General features: G+C 38.8%; 1 protein-coding gene across 5 annotated transcripts in view; it reads right to left on the reverse strand.

The window, feature by feature from the left end:
* DGKA (diacylglycerol kinase alpha) overlaps positions 1 to 19,650 on the reverse strand; it is a 389,538-nt gene that overhangs the window by 312,965 nt on the left and 56,923 nt on the right. For 2 of the 5 annotated variants that reach the window (XM_053708124.1, XM_053708122.1), the window contains one exon: positions 12,221 to 12,269. The exons of the other annotated variants lie outside the window; for them this stretch is intronic. The gene's annotated coding sequence lies outside the window, so the exon portion shown is untranslated. The remainder of the gene's footprint in view (positions 1 to 12,220; positions 12,270 to 19,650) is intronic. 5 annotated transcript variants of the gene reach the window in all.

The raw sequence follows: 19,650 nt of genomic DNA on the forward strand, positions 1-19,650 counted from the left end.
TATATATATACCTGTATATATATATATATATATATATATACATACAAACACATACATACACAAACACATACTTGAGCACTCTATATAACATTTTAACAAACATTGTTAACAGTACAGCTGCCAGCTAGTGCTCAAGACACATGCACACACCTGTGCCTACCTTAGTATGCTCTCCTGGAAAGATCAAGGGAAATAGGTACATTTGATAACAAAAGTAAATTGGAAAGTTTTTTGTTTTACATTTAATTATACCTATCTTTATCTGAATCATGACTATTTAATTATAACCTCCATGTCCAAAATTAAACTTTCATAGAAACATAGAAACATAGAAACATAGATATTGACGGCAGATAAGAGCCATAGGCCCAGCAAGTCTGCCCCACCTTACCTAACAGTATAAACTTATCTAGTTCGTAGGATAGCCCTATGCTTGTCCCATGCATTTTTAAAGTCCCCCACAGTGTTTGTTGCTACTACCTCTTGAGGAAGTTTATTCCATAAATCAATCACTCTTTCTGTAAAGAAGTGCTTCCTCAAATTACTCCTGAATCTACTACCCTTTAGCTTGAGCTCATGACCCCTTGTTCTTGAATTTTCCATTTTATGTAAAATACCCACAGCCTCAGTTTTACTAAACCCTTTAATGTACTTGAAAGTTGCTATCATATCACCTCTTTCCCTTCTCTCCTCTAAGCTATACATATTTAGGTCATTGAGCCTATCCTGGTAAGTTTTATTTTTTAGACCATGTACCATTTTGGTAGCCCTCCTTTGCACAGATTCAAGTTTGTTAATATCCTTCTGAAGATATGGCCTCCAGAACTGCACACAATACTCAAGATGAGGCCTAACTAATGATCTATAAAGTGGCATAAGAACCTTACTATTTCTGCTGCAAATACCTCTACCAATACATCCAAGCATTCTGCTAGCCTTACTCGCTGCCTTACTACATTGTTTACTAAGTTTTAAATCATCTGAAATAATAATTCCCAAGTCCTGTTCCTCGTCTGCAACAGGACTTGGGAATTTCATGATTCAAACAGAATATGCAATTTAAAAAATGTTTTCTAATTCACTTCCATTATAAAAATGTGTACAGTTGTTTTACATGCTCACTTTCTGAAGCACCAGCTCCTAAAGAGCATGTGCAAGAGTTCACTGTATATACCTATACGTGTCTTGTGATTGGCTGATGGCTGTCACACGATACCGGGCAGGAAAAATTGAAGTAGCTTTGAAATTTGTCAGAAAACAATTCTTCTACTCATTTGAAATTCAGGCTAAGTATTATTGTATTGTCTTCTTTTTTGTTATGCATTTTTCGATTATCCAATCTGACTGAATTTAATGGTCCTTTAAGTGTGGAATAAGACCATGCAAATTGTGTAGTTTTGCAGTTTCATCACATAAATTTACTTTTACAAACACGATGAAAAAGCACAAGACATTGTTGTGTATCTCAGGGTCGGACTAGGACCAAAAATAGGCCCGGGCATTTTAAGGCAAAGCAGCCCACTACCTCCATATCCACGCACACAACACACATACACAACATGCATATACCCACTCACATGCATGCACACCACACATACACACTCACATGCAACCACACCACACATACACCCACTTACATGCACACACCACACATACACCCACTTACATGCATCCACACCACACATACACCCACTTACATGCACGCACACACCACACATACACCCACTTACATGCACGCACACACCACACATACACCCACTTACATGCACCCACGCAGCACATACACTCACTTACATGCATCCACACCACACATACACCCACTTACATGCACGCACACACCACACATACACCCACTTACATGCACACACACACCACACATACACCCACTTACATGCATCCACACCACACATACACCCACTTACATGCACGCACACACCACACATACACCCACTTACATGCACGCACACACCACACATACACCCACTTACATGCATCCACACCACACATACAACCACTTACATGCACGCACACACCACACATACACCCACCCACCCACTCACATGCACGCACACACCACACATACAACCACCAACCCACATGCACGCACACACCACACATACACACACTCATATCCCCGCACACAACACACAAACACAACATGCATATACACACTCACATGCACGCACACCACACATACACACTCACATGCAACCACACCACATACACCCACTCCGCACATACACCCACTTACATGCACGCACACACCACACATACGACCACTCACATGCACGCACACACCACACATACACGCACTCACTGACATGCACGCACACACCACACATACACACACTCATATAGATTTTACAAAAAAATAATAAATATATATATATATATATATATATATATATATATTGTTTAAACTAGTTTGAGGACAGTGCAAGACTTAGGCTGCAAGGTTTTAAATACTTTTCTTTGTTGAGCAATCATAACACTGCCTGCCTCTCCCTGCAGTGCCTAAGCACGGTACAATACACATATCAGAAACAATTCATATAAGCCATATCAGTTTTTTTCTCTGACACTGAGCTTAACCATTATTGTGTAGCATTTTGCAGGATCACAGCAGCAAAGTATTCAATGTACATTCCAGTTTTTCAAGGGACAGTGAAGAAAACTGTTTTTGGAGGTAAACTACCAGAAAATCTAGCAAAATAAATGAAAGTCTGTTAAATTAATATTTGTATTATGTCTAAATTAATTTGGGAGAGAAAGATATGAGCACTTAAATGTTAAATGAAGTACAAGGCATATAGTTATCAAGATCTGGCGGACCTGATCCGACACTGCGGATCAGGTCCGCCAGACCTCGCTGAATACGGCGAGCAATACGCTCGCCGTATTCAGCATTGCACCAGCAGCTCACAAGAGCTGCTGGTGCAACGCCGCCCCCTGCAGACTCACGGCCAATGGGCCGCCAGCAGGGGGGTGTCAATCAATTTGTATTGTGGCGATGTGTGTCCGCCTGCTCAGAGCAGGCGGACAGGTTATGGAGCAGCGGTCTTTGTGACCGCTGCTTCATAACTGCTGTTTCTGGCGAGTCTGATGATCGGTGGCCAGCTTTCCCCACCCAAAAATTAGACCCAGGCCCGGACTAGGACCAAAGGGCAAGGGATTGCCAAGGGATTACATACTGAGCCAACAGTGCTGCCGCAGCCTGAAAAGTCACGCGGTTGTTTTGCAGAATTGTGCTCAGTCTACCCAAGAGGAGATTGTATGGAGCTGCGTGACATGGTTCCATTTGGCATATGTAGACCCCATATGGCCCCAGCGGTGGAATAACTAACACTGGGCCGGCATGCATTTGGTAGCAGGCCTGGCCGATTGACCTCTGCTTGCTTCTGCTGATCGGATGATCAAGATCGGCATCTGAGTGACTGAGCATGTCTCCTGATTCCTATCCCTAATGACTGTCACATGGTGGACACACGACATGTGTGGCATCAGTGATTGACTTTGTGAGGGGAAAAAAAGTGCCACACACATCGGCCAGGCCATACTACATTAGTGCGGCCGCGTGCCATGTATCACTACCATCACCACTCAGAGAGATGTCACCACTGGTCTGGACAGTGTTGTGCACCACGGCTGGCTGCCGGCCGGTATTATGGGCCTTATAATATTGTAATCCCCGATGAATTACATGTTAATGTTGCATAAACATTAATTTTTTTTGTCAATTATTCATTGCAATGATTATGTTTATGATTATGTAACATAATCATTACAATGAATGAATAATTTACAAAAAAATTTGTTAGACAAATAAAAAATAAAAATAATGTGGTTGCGGTGGGTGGGGCTAAACTACTGCACGGCACACCTGGCATTTGCTCGGTATGCTCGACGTTCAGTCTGTGCCTGGTGTACTTTACTCCATGTAAACAGTGTACACTTCAATATGTAAGCAAAACCACCAGGGCCTTAAAAGAAAGAATCCAGGAACATATTCTAACAGTAACAGTCCAGAATCCAGTATGCCAGTGTCTAAATATTTTAATCTTCACTCTGAAGGTAAAAATAATAAATGTTCCATGGTTACAGACCAAGTTACATCCCATAGAGGAAGTAACAGGTCTGGTAACCTACACTATAAAGAAATCAGAAACTAGAAAACGACATGGTTTTAATAGTCAAAGGGATATTAGCGTGTTTGTAAGTTATAATTCATAGAAGTGTACATTATTTAGTTAAAGCAGCTAGTAACTTTATGATCACACTTCTTTAACTCACCAGGCTAGAATCTGTTCAATTAAAAGATACATTAATTTAAGCTACAAATACTTTATTTAAATAAAATAATACTTAAAAAGCATACTGGGTACATATGTTCAAATATTATTTGTTCTTTTTTAAAGACCAAACAGTAGACATGTTTATTTTTTACATTAGCTCACTGAACAAATGCTGAACATTTGAGGTCTACATATTCCTAAGAAAAGTGCAACACACAAGTATGTGGATTTGCAAAGATATTTGTGAGTTTCACTTTTTTACAAATATATCTGCCGCTGAAGAGATAAATGACAAGATTTCATCCATTTTCAGCATTCATTCACTAAATGCACACGTCTCCCTAATAAATAGTTACAACAATAATTGTGCTGTATGTATCTAAAGAGTCATTAAAAGTGAAATAAATTATTGATAGAATTATGTATTTGAAGTAAGGATTACAAAAGAATAATTTGCAGATGTATTTTTTTAAATGATATTAGTTGTCCATAAAGCAATGGGAGAAGCCATATTGTAACCTAGGTTTCCTTCTCTGCTAAGACCAATCAGGGACCGTTATAAACAGGTCACTACAGTGTATAACCAATGACTGCGGAATAAATATAATATATATATATATAGAATATAGGAATATAGGACCACTAAATACAGTAGAATTGCATAATTAACAAATGCATAATAAAAATACAATGTTATAACACTCTGAATTTCAAATAGGCATCAGGTTTTTGTTTCTGGCAAATTCATTTTTTCTCACAATTTTCCAACCCCCTGTATCATGTGACAGCTATTAGCCAATCACAGACTAGTATATGTATACCCTGTGAGCCTGTGCACATGCTCAGTAGGAGCTGGTGCCTCAGAAAGCATATATATATATATATATATATATATATATATATATATATATATATATATATATATATATATATATATATATATACTGTATATAAGACTGTGCAATATTTGATAATGGAAGTAAATTGGAAAGTGTCTTAAAACTGCATGCTCTGTCTGAATCATGAAAGTTCATTTTGACTTTAGTGTCCCTTTAAGTCTGGACTCAGCACTTCTACTTAATTAAACTACAGGTAAACTGGACAAAATAAATAATAAAAAAATATAATACAAATACTTTATATATAATTACCAAAAGCTTAAAAAAGCTTCAGCACAATAAAATCAGTCAAATGTAATAAATATTCAAGATAACAGTTGACAATTAGCAATGTGTTATATTAGTAATGCACAAAGCTTATCAGTTTAATGTTTTGTTGGCTTTCCAGTCCATTTACAGAAATGTAAGTATATTAGTTTACATGTAAGCATTGCATTAACCCCTTAAGGACTGAGGTTTACCCAGTTTCAGTGGTTAAATAACAACAGCAATTTTGGCAGTTGTGCTCACTATTTCAACTTATCTGTTCTCTTGTTAGCTGCACCTATACATAATATATACAATTTTTATGAGAGAAAAAGGCATTTCTAGTAATATCCTACAAAAACAATAAATAGGAATTTAATATTGAAAAATTGGGGAAAGAATTTAAGAAAATATTTTTTTGCAGTTTTCTTTATAATCATTTTTACAAGACTAGTAAGGTAAAGAAAAAAACCTCCAAATAGATTCATTTTGTAGCCCTGATTTTAGAAATACACCATGGCGACGCCAGATTTTACGCGATTTTGGTATTACATATACGGCGTAGCATACAAGTTACGCGCGTATATTTCACCCTTCGGACGTACTTTTTTTTAACCATAGACTAACATAGAACAGACGCGCAATTTGGTATCCAATATACAGCGTAAGGACTTACGCGTGCAGAATTCAGAGAATCTACTCCATTCTTATCTCGCCACAAATTGCAGGTGCAGGAACCCTTGCACTGACTAAAAAAGCAACGTAACTCCCTGGAAGTCTTAACAAATACATCTCAAGGTTAAAGGGACAGTATACTATGATATTGTTTTTTTAAGGTTTATTTGTGTATTTGAAATAGTTTGAAGCCACAACATAATCAAATGGATTGAGCTTGTAGGTACTTTATCCCATTGTGGACATATACTTGCTTATTTACTTTAAATTTCTTCTTGGAGGAGAGAACAATGGGAAATCATAATTGTATTACCTTCATCTCACCTAATCTAAGCCCCCTAATAAAGTAAAAAAGCCCCCCAAAATAATAAAATTTCCCTACCCTAAACTAAATTACAAATAGCCCTTAAAAGGGCTTTTTGCAGGGCATTGCCCCAAAGTAATCAGCTCTTTTACCTGTAAAAAAAAAGAAATACAATACCCCCCCCAACATTACAACCCACCACCCACACACCCCTACTCTAAAACCCACCCGATCCCCCCTTAAATAAACTTAACACTACCCCATTGAAGATCACCCTACCTTGAGCCGTCTTCACCCAGCCGGGCCAAACTTTTCATCCGATCCGAGCACAAGTGGTCCTCCAGCCGGGCAGAAGTCTTCATCCGATCGGGGCAGAAGAGGTCCTCCATCCAGCAGAAATCTTCATCCAAGCGGCATCTTCTATCTTCATCCTTCCGGCGATGAGCGACTCCATCTTGAAGAACATCCTCCTCGGCCGACGACTACCCGACGAATGGCTGGTCCTTTAAATGACGTCATCCAAGATGGCGTCCCTCGAATTCCGATTGGCTGATAGGATTCTATCAGCCAATCCAATCGGAATTAAGGTAGGAAAAATCCAATTGGTTGATTTAATCAGCTAATCGGATTGAAGTTCAATCCGATTGGCTGATTGGATCAGCCAATAGAATTGACGTTGCATTCTATTGGCTGATCCAATCAGCCAATCGGATTGAACTTCAATCCGATTAGCTGATTAAATCAACCAATCAGATTTTTCCTACCTCAATTCCGATTGGCTGATAGAATCCTATCAGCCAATCCGAATTTTAGGGACGCCATCTTGGATGACGTCATTTAAAGGACCAGCCATTCGTCGGGTAGTCGTCGGCCGAGGAGGATGTTCCGCGCCGGAGGTCTTCAAGATGGAGCCGCTCATCGCCGGAAGGATGAAGATAGAAGATGCCGCTTGGATGAAGACTTCTGCTGGATGGAGGACCTCTTCTGCCCCGATCGGATGAAGACTTCTGCCCGGCTGGAGGACCACTTGTGCCCGGATCGGATGAAGAGTTCGGCCCGGCTGGGTGAAGACGGCTCAAGGTAGGGTGATCTTCAATGGGGTAGTGTTAGGTTCATTTAAGGGGGGATCGGGTGGGTTTTAGAGTAGGGGTGTGTGGGTTGTAATGTTGGGGGGTATTGTATTTCTTTTTTTTTTACAGGTAAAAGAGCTGATTACTTTGGGGCAATGCCCCGCAAAAAGCTCTTTTAAGGGCTGGTAAAAGAGCTGGTTACTTTGGGACAATGCCCCGCAAAAGGCCTTTTAAGGGCTATTTGTAATTTAGTTTAGGATAGGGAAATTTTATTATTTTGGGGGCTTAGATTAGGTGTAATTAGATTAAACTTCTTGTAAAATTGTTTTATTTTTTGTAATTTAGTGTTTGTTTGTTTTGTAATATAGTTTAGTTTATTTAATTGTATTTTATATTAGATAATTGTAGTTAATGTATTTAATTAATTTAGTGATAGTGTAGTATTAGGTGTATTTGTAACTTAGGTTAGGATTTATTTTACAGGTAATTTTGTAATTATTTTAACTAGGTAGCTATTAAATAGTTATTAACTATTTAATAGCTATTGTACCTAGTTAAAATAAATACAAAGTTACCTATAAAATAAATATAAATCCTAAAATAGCTACAATGTAATTATTAATTATATTGTAGCTATCTTAGGGTTTATTTTATAGGTAAGTATTTAGTTTTAAATAGGAATTATTTAGATTTATTTAAATAATAATTAAGTTAGGGGGTGTTAGGGTTAGACTTAGGTTTAGGGGGTAATATATTTAATGTAGGTGGCGGCGGTGTAGGGGGGTCAGATTAGGGGGTAATATATTTAATGTAGGTGGCGGCGGTGTAGGGGGGTCAGATTAGGGGGTAATATATTTAATGTAGGTGGCAGCGGTGTAGGGGGGTCAGATTAGGGGGTAATATATTTAATGTAGGTGGCGGCGGTGTAGGGGGGTCAGATTAGGAGGTAATATATTTAATGTAGGTGGCGGCGGTGTAGGGGGGGCAGATTAGGGGGTAATATATTTAATGTAGGTGGCGGCGGGGTCCGGGAGCGGCAGTTTAGGGGTTAATACATATAATGTAGGTGGCAGCGGGGTCCGGGAGCGGCAGTTTAGGGGTTAATACACAATACAGGTTAATACAGGTTTTTTTTTGGAAGGCATTTTCGGGAGTTACGGTGCTCCCATACTCAGTGCAAGGCCTGCTACTGGTGCATTTTATGGCAAGGTGAAAATGGAGTAAGATTTCTCCATTTTCGCCACGTAAGGCCTTGCGCTGGATATTGGATACCGACTTACGACGTGGTCCCATGTTAGCCTATGGGAGTAAAATTTGCGGGCGACGGGTGAAATATACGGGCGTAAATTGTATGCTACACCACATATGTGATACCAAACCAGCGCAAAATCTGGCGCCGTCGGCTTTTGCGGGCGACGCTGCATATCGGATTGGGCCCCTGGGTGCTAAGATTTTTTAATGTTTTTTTTATTTTTGTAACAATTTTTTTAAAACTTTTTTTTATTTATTTTTCAGACCCCCAAGACTTACACTGATGGAAAGGTTAGGCGATTACCTTTCCAATGGTGGGTCTGAGATACAGGCTTCTTAGCAGCATGCCCCCTGCTCCTTGTTAAGTATAAATAAAGTTGCGCTGTGACGTCATCACGTTATTGCGCTAGACGTCACCACGCAAAATGGTAGGCCCCGGCGATGCCTGTCACTCTACAGGCACGATTGCCGGGGTAGGAGTGGGTGGGAGCCCCCAGATCTCCCTCAAGGTGGGAGAGTGCTAGTGACGGCTCTGAGCCATCATTAGCACCAAAGTGGCAAACTCTGTGACGGCTCAGAGTCGTCATTAGCACTCAAAGGGTTAAGACCGCTGCTCCTTAGCTCGTCCGCCACCTCTGAGGCGGCAGACAGCAATCATATTGACACCCCCTAATGTGCAGGGGATGGCATTGCACAAGCATTTCACTATCGATGTGCGGCGGACATGATCCACTACAGCGGATCATGTCCGCCCGCACAATGATAAATCGTCCGGGCCCCCTTAGACTGTACGCTAAATAGCAGTCACCCAATTAAAATGACTACACAAAAGTATATATTTGTAGAATTTAGACACCCCAGGGATTTATCACTGAATTGCTCCACTGTAAGTATGCAATCAATGTGACTGGCTGTCAGAGTAATTCCATACACATTTTTTACAGTTACTATACTGTTGCTGGATAGCCTCACATGCAGGCTTCCAGCAACAGCATGAGATATATGCTGATTACAAGTATCTCATCACTGGAGCCCCCCCCCCCACCAGCAATCATTGGCCTGGAGTGTCATCTATTATGCTATTTCTCCAAAGCCTTGCTCCTGAAGCTTGCAGAAATAGCACTGTCGCTACAGGGTAGGGTGCTGGTCTCTAAGGGTTAAATGACCGGCACTGGTTGTTAAGTGGTTAAATAATCTTCATTAGCAAACTGGAGATAAAGAAACATTATAAAGCAAGACAATAAGTGTTCTTTGTTATTACGGTCACTTTGCAACTATAGGGTCGATCGCAATTAATCGTCTTGACCTTTTTCTGTCGGCCAATAGGGATTTTTCAAGTTTAAGGCAATCACAAAAATATATTTTCCTGATATTAAGTTACATCACTTTTAGCGTTTTAAATGTGTTACTTTCATCATTTTAAATGCAGGGGTCAAGTTGAGCGGGAACGCATGGGAATGGAGTTCCTGCACTATTTTTGCAGGAGGAACTAAGAATAGAAATGCTTCAGTAAACACTGCTGCTGCTGGTGGAATGAGCTGGAGCACACTCTGGTTAGAGAAATAGTGAGATCCTCTAGTAATGGGTAAAACACTTTCTATAATACAGTAAATGCAAGCTTGTCAGTGGTCCTGTTGTGTGATCACTCCGCAATGTGTGTAACACATGGTGCTTACATTTCTGTGTGGCTTGCTCTGGGCTTATTTAGCTCCCTTAAGTGGGTGAGACTCTGTGACAGAGGATTCTCAGGCTCAAAGGCAACCATTCAACCCTTCATTTGTTTTAATTTGCTTTCATTAACCAAAGTGTACAGATTATATACATATAAATACAACGTGTGTGTATTTATTTATAAAACAATATTAATTGTGAGAGGGGGTGGAAGTCTTGGTGAGTTTCCACACTTTTTTTGTAGGACTTGACCCATGTTTAATAGTATTTCTTTCAGCAGTCATGTTGTTGCGAATAAGATATTAGTGTTTGGTGATACTTATTGTTTGTTGCTGACCGAGACCTTTTTTTCAGCAGAAGCCATTTGGGATTATGATTGCTTAAAAAATGAACTGTCAATAGTGGCCAAATTAAAAAATGGAAGTAAATATCATAAAGATTCTGCTCAACCTTATGTGTTATACAGTGGGTATTGAAAAGAATCACCCCACTTGAAAATAATCACATTTTGTTGCTTTGCAGCTTGAAATAAAGACAGAAACAGTTTTTGTGTATCCAGTTGTAATTACTCAGTGCAACTTATAACATCCAAGTGAAAGATATAACACCAACATGTCAGGCAAAAATAAAGACAATTCAAAAACAGAATCACAGAGTTGCAAAAATGATCACCCCCTCCTAAAATTACTTGTAAACTTAATCAGGTGTAGCTAATCACCTTCTCAACGACACACACAAAGCCATTTGACCTTCAACTATGATCAGCTGTGGGCATATTGATTAGCTCAGCAGCACAAAAAGAGCTTTCCTGGAGCATCTCAGTCCCTGGTAGTGCAACTAAAGCAAACAATCAACTATGGGTGGCAAGCAGGGCCCTTGACTTAACCATTGACCAAAGCACACAGCAAAAATGACCACACAGTGGTTGAAGGAGAAAAGGGTGAATGTCCTTGCATGGCCAAGTCAGAGCCCAGACTTAAACCCCATTGAATATCTGTGGCATGACTTGAAGACTGCCGTCCACAAACGTTCACCATTAAATGTAACGGAACTGTAGCAGTTCTGCAAAGAAGAGTGGGCAAATATTGCATAGTCTAAATGTGCAAAGTTAGTAAAGTCATATCCCAACAGACTAAATGCTGTAATTAAAGCAAAAGGTAGTTCAAAAATATACTGACACAAGGGGGTGATCCTTTTTGCAACTCAGTGATTCTGTTTTTGAATTGTCTTTAATTTTGCCTGACATGTTGGTGTTATATCTTTTACTTGGATGTTATAAGTTGCACTGAGTAATTACAACTGGATAAACAAAAACTGTGTCTGTCTTTATTTCAGGCTGCAAAACAACAAAATTTGATTATTTTCAAGGGGGGTGATTTTTTTCAATACCCACTGTACCTCTCACAAAAGATGATAAACTCATTGCTAAAGTTTTGCACTGTATCTGTGGCTGATGATTGGCAGTGATAAGCATATATTTCATGATTGAATGGCACACCAGTCATTTCCTGCTCAAAAGCTGTTGTGAGATATATTAACTACTTATATAATCTATTTGGCTGTAATCAGCATAATATTTATTTCCAAAACATAGCTGAACCTCTTCACAACAACCAGTTTCTTGTCCATTTCTGAGTGCAACAAGCTATAAACAAAAACCTGTGAACAGTAAAAGGCTTCCCAGTTAGCGTTAGACAATTGCCAAATTACTTAAAAGGATATGAAACAGTGCTTCTTTAGTTAAAAAAAAATAATCAAACTAAACATAAAAAGAAATTGAGTGTGTTAAAAAAAACACAGCAAACAACTTACTTGTTTTCTTGGAAAACGAGCACTTAGAAGTTCTCAGTGTAGCCACTGCCTGCAGGGAGATAAGGGTGCTGACGTTACATAACATAAGTTCTACTGTCACATGGTTTTTGCAACAAAATTCTTCTACTGAGAACTGGCAAGAAACTGACTGGAACTATTTAAGGTGTTTCCTAGCAACCACTTTAATGGTTAAAGGGACAGTATACACCAATTTTAATTTACCTGCATGTAATAGACACTACTATAAAGAATAATATGCACATATACTGATCTAAAAATCCAGTATAAAACCATTTAAAAACTTATTTGTAAGCTCCCAGTTTAGCACTGTTAAAAAGGTTAACTGGAACACCCACTGAAAGTGGTGTTATAGCAAAATAAGCAGACCCTCCTACTTCCTCTGCATATGAAAAGATTCTTTACACAATCAGGAGCAAGCTGGAGTAATTATACATCAGTATTCTCCTAAAATTTTGGGGCTTGGTTAGGAGTCTGAAAATCAGCTCAATGTTATTTAAAATTAAGAAAAACGATATATATATATATATATATATATATATATATATATATATATATATATATATACAGGGAGTGCAGAATTATTAGGCAAATGAGTATTTTGACCACATCATCCTCTTTATGCATGTTGTCTTACTCCAAGCTGTATAGGCTCGAAAGCCTACTACCAATTAAGCATATTAGGTGATGTGCATCTCTGTAATGAGAAGGGGTGTGGTCTAATGACATCAACACCCTATATCAGGTGTGCATAATTATTAGGCAACTTCCTTTCCTTTGGCAAAATGGGTCAAAAGAAGGACTTGACAGGCTCAGAAAAGTCAAAAATAGTGAGATATCTTGCAGAGGGATGCAGCACTCTTAAAATTGCAAAGCTTCTGAAGCGTGATCATCGAACAATCAAGCGTTTCATTCAAAATAGTCAACAGGGTCGCAAGAAGCGTGTGGAAAAACCAAGGCGCAAAATAACTGCCCATGAACTGAGAAAAGTCAAGCGTGCAGCTGCCAAGATGCCACTTGCCACCATTTTGGCCATATTTCAGAGCTGCAACATCACTGGAGTGCCCAAAAGCACAAGGTGTGCAATACTCAGAGACATGGCCAAGGTAAGAAAGGCTGAAAGACGACCACCACTGAACAAGACACACAAGCTGAAACATCAAGACTGGGCCAAGAAATATCTCAAGACTGATTTTTCTAAGGTTTTATGGACTGATGAAATGAGAGTGAGTCTTGATGGGCCAGATGGATGGGCCCGTGGCTGGATTGGTAAAGGGCAGAGAGCTCCAGTCCAACTCAGACACCAGCAAGGTGGAGGTGGAGTACTGGTTTGGGCTGGTATCATCAAAGATGAGCTTGTGGGGCCTTTTCGGGTTGAGGGTGGAGTCAAGCTCAACTCCCAGTCCTACTGCCAGTTTCTTGAAGACACCTTCTTCAAGCAGTGGTACAGGAAGAAGTCTGCATCCTTCAAGAAAAACATGATTTTCATGCAGGACAATGCTCCATCACACGCGTCCAACTACTCCACAGCGTGGCTGGCAAGAAAGGGTATAAAAGAAGAAAATCTAATGACATGGCCTCCTTGTTGACCTGATCTGAACCCCATTGAGAACCTGTGGTCCATCATCAAATGTGAGATTTACAAGGAGGGAAAACAGTACACCTCTCTGAACAGTGTCTGGGAGGCTGTGGTTGCTGCTGCACGCTATGTTGATGGTGAACAGATCAAAACACTGACAGAATACATGGATGGCAGGCTTTTGAGTGTCCTTGCAAAGAAAGGTGGCTATATTGGTCACTGATTTGTTTTTGTTTTGTTTTTGAATGTCAGAAATGTATATTTGTGAATGTTGAGATGTTATATTGGTTTCACTGGTAAAAATAAATAATTGAAATGGGTATATATTTGTTTTTTGTTAAGTTGCCTAATAATTATGCACAGTAATAGTCACCTGCACACACAGATATCCCCCTAAAATAGCTAAAACTAAAAACAAACTTAAAACTACTTCCAAAAATATTCAGCTTTGATATTAATGAGTTTTTTGGGTTCATTGAGAACATGGTTGTTGTTCAATAATAAAATTAATCCTCAAAAATACAACTTGCCTAATAATTCTGCACTCCCTGTATATATATATATATATATATATATATTACAGCTGTATAGGTTATATAAATGGATCTTCTACAAAACATTTATGCAAAGAAAAATTTAGTGTATAATGGCCCTTTAAGTTATCTCTTAGTCCCCTTGTTGGGCTGCAGAACACACATTGCCTTTATTTCTATTAAAGGGACATAATACTCATATGCTAAATCACTTGAAACTGATGCAGTATAACTGTAAAAAGCTGACAGGAAAATATCACCGGAGCATCTCTATGTAAAAAAGGAAGATATTTTATCTCACAATCTCCTCAGCTCAGCAGAGTAAGTCCTGTGTAAAAAGTTATACTTCAGCTGCTCCCAGCTGCAGGTAAAAATAAAAAAATGAAGAAATGAACAGCAGCCAATCAGCATCAGCAGTGCTGAGGTCATGAACTCTTACTGTGATCTCATGAGATTTGACTTAACTCTCATGAGATTTCATAGTAAGCTTCCTTTACCTGATTGGTGAAATAATATGAGAGTTCACGAGGCTCATCCTTTCAGGTGTCCAAGGACAGACATACTAAAATGCTGCTTAGAAATTTACAATGGGAGGTGGCTACTGAGGAACTTTTGAGGTAAAATATCTTTCTTTTTTACATAGAGATGTTCAGGAGATATTTTCTATTCAGCTTTTTACAGCTATGCTGCATCACTTTCAAGTGTTTAAACATTTGGGTATTATGGCCCTTTAAGTTTAACACACTGCTTAGTGCTTTTTGTAGTACAACAATGAAACAGACTGTTTTATATCACTTTAATTTCTTTGTACATTTTCTTTGCCTCTTGTGTCTCATCATTGTCAAAAATTGACTGATAATACTGATAAAGCTAGCTGAATGCATTGGGTGAGCCAATAACACAAGTCATATATGTGCAGCCACCTATCAGCACCTCTTTAGCCTACCTAGGTATCCCTTTAACAAAGGATACCAAGAGAACAATCCTTTAGTATAGGCCTTTAGTATAGGCCCTGGGAGCCAGCGCACTAAGCCTTCTATTATTATAGCCGGGCCTCTGTGAGGAAGAGGACGAGGTTCACCTATAGCTTTGGAGCATTTGCATTCGTTTAACAAAACTTATTCGTTTTAAAACTGAATTAATACCAAAGAGTGCAGCCAACAAATATTCTGGGAAAATAATTTCCCCAAACATTCACTCCGAAACTTTCGGCCGAATCAAATTTTTCATGGCTGCTCGTCTACTGGAAATGTTACCTCATCCCTAAAATAAGTAACAGAAAAAAGCTATAACAATGTAATGGGGCCGAATGATCAAGCTCAGAATGGAGCTTGATGCCCATTTCCGCGCGAGGCTGCAGTCTGCAATCCACCTTATCCTATACGATCGTGATGATTGACACCCCCTGCTATCAGCAGATTGGCCGTGAATCTGCAGGGGCGGCATTGCACAAGCAGTTCTGGTGAACTGCTTGTGCAATGTTAAATGCCGACAGCATATGCTGTCAGCATTCGACGATGTCTGTCGGACATGACAAACAGACATTGATAAATTGGCCCCAATGAATGGTAAAAAAAAGTCTGTTTGATTCACCTAAAGAAAGCCAAAAAAAAGGAGGTAGGTGTGTGTGTAATCAGCACAGCTAGCTCCCAGTAGTGTATTGCTGCTCCTGAGGCTACCTAGGTATGCTTATCAACAACAGATATTAAGAGAATAAAGTAAAGTTTAATAACAGAAGTGAAAAGGCTAATAAAATAGCATGTTCTCTCTGAATGTTGAAAGTTTATTTTTGTCTTCCATGTCCCCTATAAATGTTACATTTTGCATTTGGAACATAAGATTCCATTTGCTATTCAATAGTTACTTAGAATAAACTTGCCGCGAGCAACAGGATAATAGCTGGAAGCTGTGCTGGAAGCAATGTCTCAAACTAAACTGATAACTGGTTACTTTCTATCTGATAAGTTGGGACCTCTATAAACACCTAGAACAGTGAGACTTCATATTAAAGTCACATTTATATTAAAGCTCTTACCCTCATCTCCCAGTAAAGACTGACTTTATTTTATTAAATTATCACTTTTATTGTTTACACTTAAAATGATTCTTCACTGTAAGCTGACCAGCTTCTGCTTGTCCTCTAGAGCAGCTGACGATTTGCATATCCTCCTGTTGTCATACCCCTCTTCCTGAGTCTGCCATATTAAAGATGTGCCATAAGCATTAAGATGGGAAAATAATACTCATATGGTTGTCATCATGGCTACAAGTGTAAAACATCACATATAATTCATTTAAAAGAGACATACAATACAAAACCAAGGGGCCGGCTCACTAAAATCTGCCATCATTAAGAGAAATAGAATGCTGATCCTCACATGGGCAGCTCTCACTCAGTTCTCTAATAACAGGGGGTAAAACTGAAAGCCTCAGTGAGTGCGGAGCTGTTATCCATACAAAGTAATGAAGATCCCTGCAATCCAGAATCTCAAAGGGAAGTGTAAATGTGACAGGGAGGCACCGGCAGCGATAATAACATCAGGCTACTATGCTGTTATCAGCACTTAAAGGGACAGTCTACACCAGAATTTTTATTGTTTTAAAATATAGATAATCCCTTTATTACCCATTCCCCAGTTTTGCATAACCAACACAGTTATATTAATATACTTTTTATCTCTGTGATTATCTTGTATCTAAGCCTCTGCAAACTGCCCCTTTATTTCAGTTCTTTTGACAGACTTGCAGTTTAGCCAATCAGTGCCTGCTCCCAGATAACTTCACGTGCATGAGCACAGTGTTATCTATATGAAACACGTGAACTAACACCCTCTAGTGGTGAAAAACTGTTAAAATTCATTCTGAAAAGAGGTGGCCTTCAAGGTCTAAGAAATTAGCATATGAACCTCCTAGGTTAAGCTTTAAACTAAGAATACAAAGAGAACAAAGGAAAATTAGTGATAAAAGTAAATTGGAAAATTGTTTAAAATGACATGCTCTATCTGAATCATGAAAGTTTATTTTGGCCTAGACTGTCCCTTTAATGGGAAATGGTGCTATACAAATTGTTTCCACTTAATGTGTTCTAAATAACTTGTTATATCTACTGTAGACTATAAAATCTATGATAAATTATTACTTCATAATTATTTTTGTGTTTGAAATAGCTAGTTTTGCTCATTAAAACCATCACCTAATGTTCTCAGGACATACCCATAACAATAGGCTGAACCTGCAAGTAAAGCAGACCTGCCAATGTTATCTAACACCTAGATTACGAGTTTTGCGGTACGGCAATACCGCTGAAAAATTGGCTATTGCGCATGGAATGGCAGGTAACGCATATTACAAGTCGCTGCGGTATAGCTATATGGCAAGCATTTTAGCCTGTAATGCAACGTCCGCACTCAAAAACATCTAGTGCAGAGTGTCCGCTTCATACGATCACCGCTCTTATCCTATTGGCTGATTTGAAAATGTCAGCCAATAGGAATACAATGCCATTTTTAAACGGGTACCTTGCATTCAAGCTTCAGTGTACGGCGGTAATCGTATAAAGAGGATGCTCCTGGACAGCTCCGCGCCTCCACAGCTCCGCGCCACCGGGATAAAGATAGAAGATGGTCCCGCTATGGAGGAAGATTTCGCCACCTGAATGAAGACTTCTCGCCACCTGGATGAAGATGGATGTCTGGACTTCAGGAACCGTGAGCAGATATTCTGGGGTTAGTGTTAGTACTTTTTTTTTTTTTTGGGGTGTTGTTTGTTTTTTTTAGATTAGGGCTTTGGGCAGTGTAAAAGAGCTGAATGCCCTTTAAAGGGCAATGCCCATACAAATGCTCCTTGTGGGGCAAAGGGTAGCTAAGGATTTTTTTTTTTTAGACTTAGGTTTTTAATTTGGGGGGTTGGTTGGGTAGGGGGTTTTACTTTAAGGGGGGACTTTGTAATATTTTAATGTATTAATTATTCTAATACCTTCTAATAACTTATATAGGATACATGCTAGTACTAATCCAATGGAAAGTATAACTAACAACTAATGTAAAGTATGCATAACTATGCACTCTCGGAAATGGGGATTAAAACTTGAGTATGATTATAGTAATTTCACCTCACAATATGCACAAAATACACACAAAATACACACAAAATTTAACATAAGTTTTTTAACTTTCTCTTATTCTTGTTTTCTTTTGTCACCTCAAGTCACCAGTCCAAATTTAGGTCAATACAGAGCCAACTAGTGACCTCTAACAATGTTTTCTAACTCTCACACTGGCTGTCATACCAAATCACAGCACCCCCCCCCCCTCCTTTTTTTCGTTTCACTATTGCTTCACAAAGCAACATCAATTCTACCATTGTCACAACAGTACACAGATTCATTCTCACGATTTAGGTAATCCAGCCACTAGAACCACAAAAACACCAATCTTAAATTTTTAGGAAGAAAATTAATTATATTTTTTTCTATAATATCAGCACTCTTGTTCTCCATATACATCCAAATCAGAAAGAACCCTATTTCATCCCCTAAATTATCAGGAATATGCACAAACCTCCTATATAGAAAATATTTAGCTTAGGTCCTTGTTAAAACATTAGAAGTCCACTTTACTTAACATCTATAACCATAAGGATGACTGCACTGACTCTACTTAAAAAGCATATATATGCACACAACTTTAAAATCTACACATTTCCGTGCAAATTCCAATCAAATTAAAATCCTATGTAACACATTTTGTCGATATGTGCACAACCTTCCAACTCTGTATCCTATACGGCGCATACAGAGTTAAGCTGTTTTCATTCAATTAACTGATCTGTATTGACAGCTGAATGTACCAATAGCATGATCAGCATGACCTACTTTTACCTTATCACATAAAAAGCAATATTTTTTAAGCTATTTTTTAGCAACTATACACACATAATGCAGTGCTGTACTCTCAGCATGATTTATTCTTACCTCATTACATAAAAAGCAATATTTTTTTGCATGAACCCCGACATGGGTTATCAATATTTATGAACTCTATCATAACATACTTATACGCAGTCATTACTTTTAGTTATTAGCTTTCGAGAAAGAACATAGAAAATCTACACATTTTCCTACAAATTCCAATCAAATTAAAATCCTATGTAACACAATTTGTCGATATGTGCACAAACCTCCAACTCTGTATCCTATACGGCGCACACAGAGTTAATTTGTCTTCATTCAATTAACTGGTCTGTATTGACAGCTCAATGTACCAATAGCATGATCAGCTTGACCTACTTTTATCTTATTA

This window comes from Bombina bombina, chromosome 3 (genome assembly GCF_027579735.1).
Source record: "Bombina bombina isolate aBomBom1 chromosome 3, aBomBom1.pri, whole genome shotgun sequence".
Classification (NCBI taxonomy): domain Eukaryota; kingdom Metazoa; phylum Chordata; class Amphibia; order Anura; family Bombinatoridae; genus Bombina; species Bombina bombina.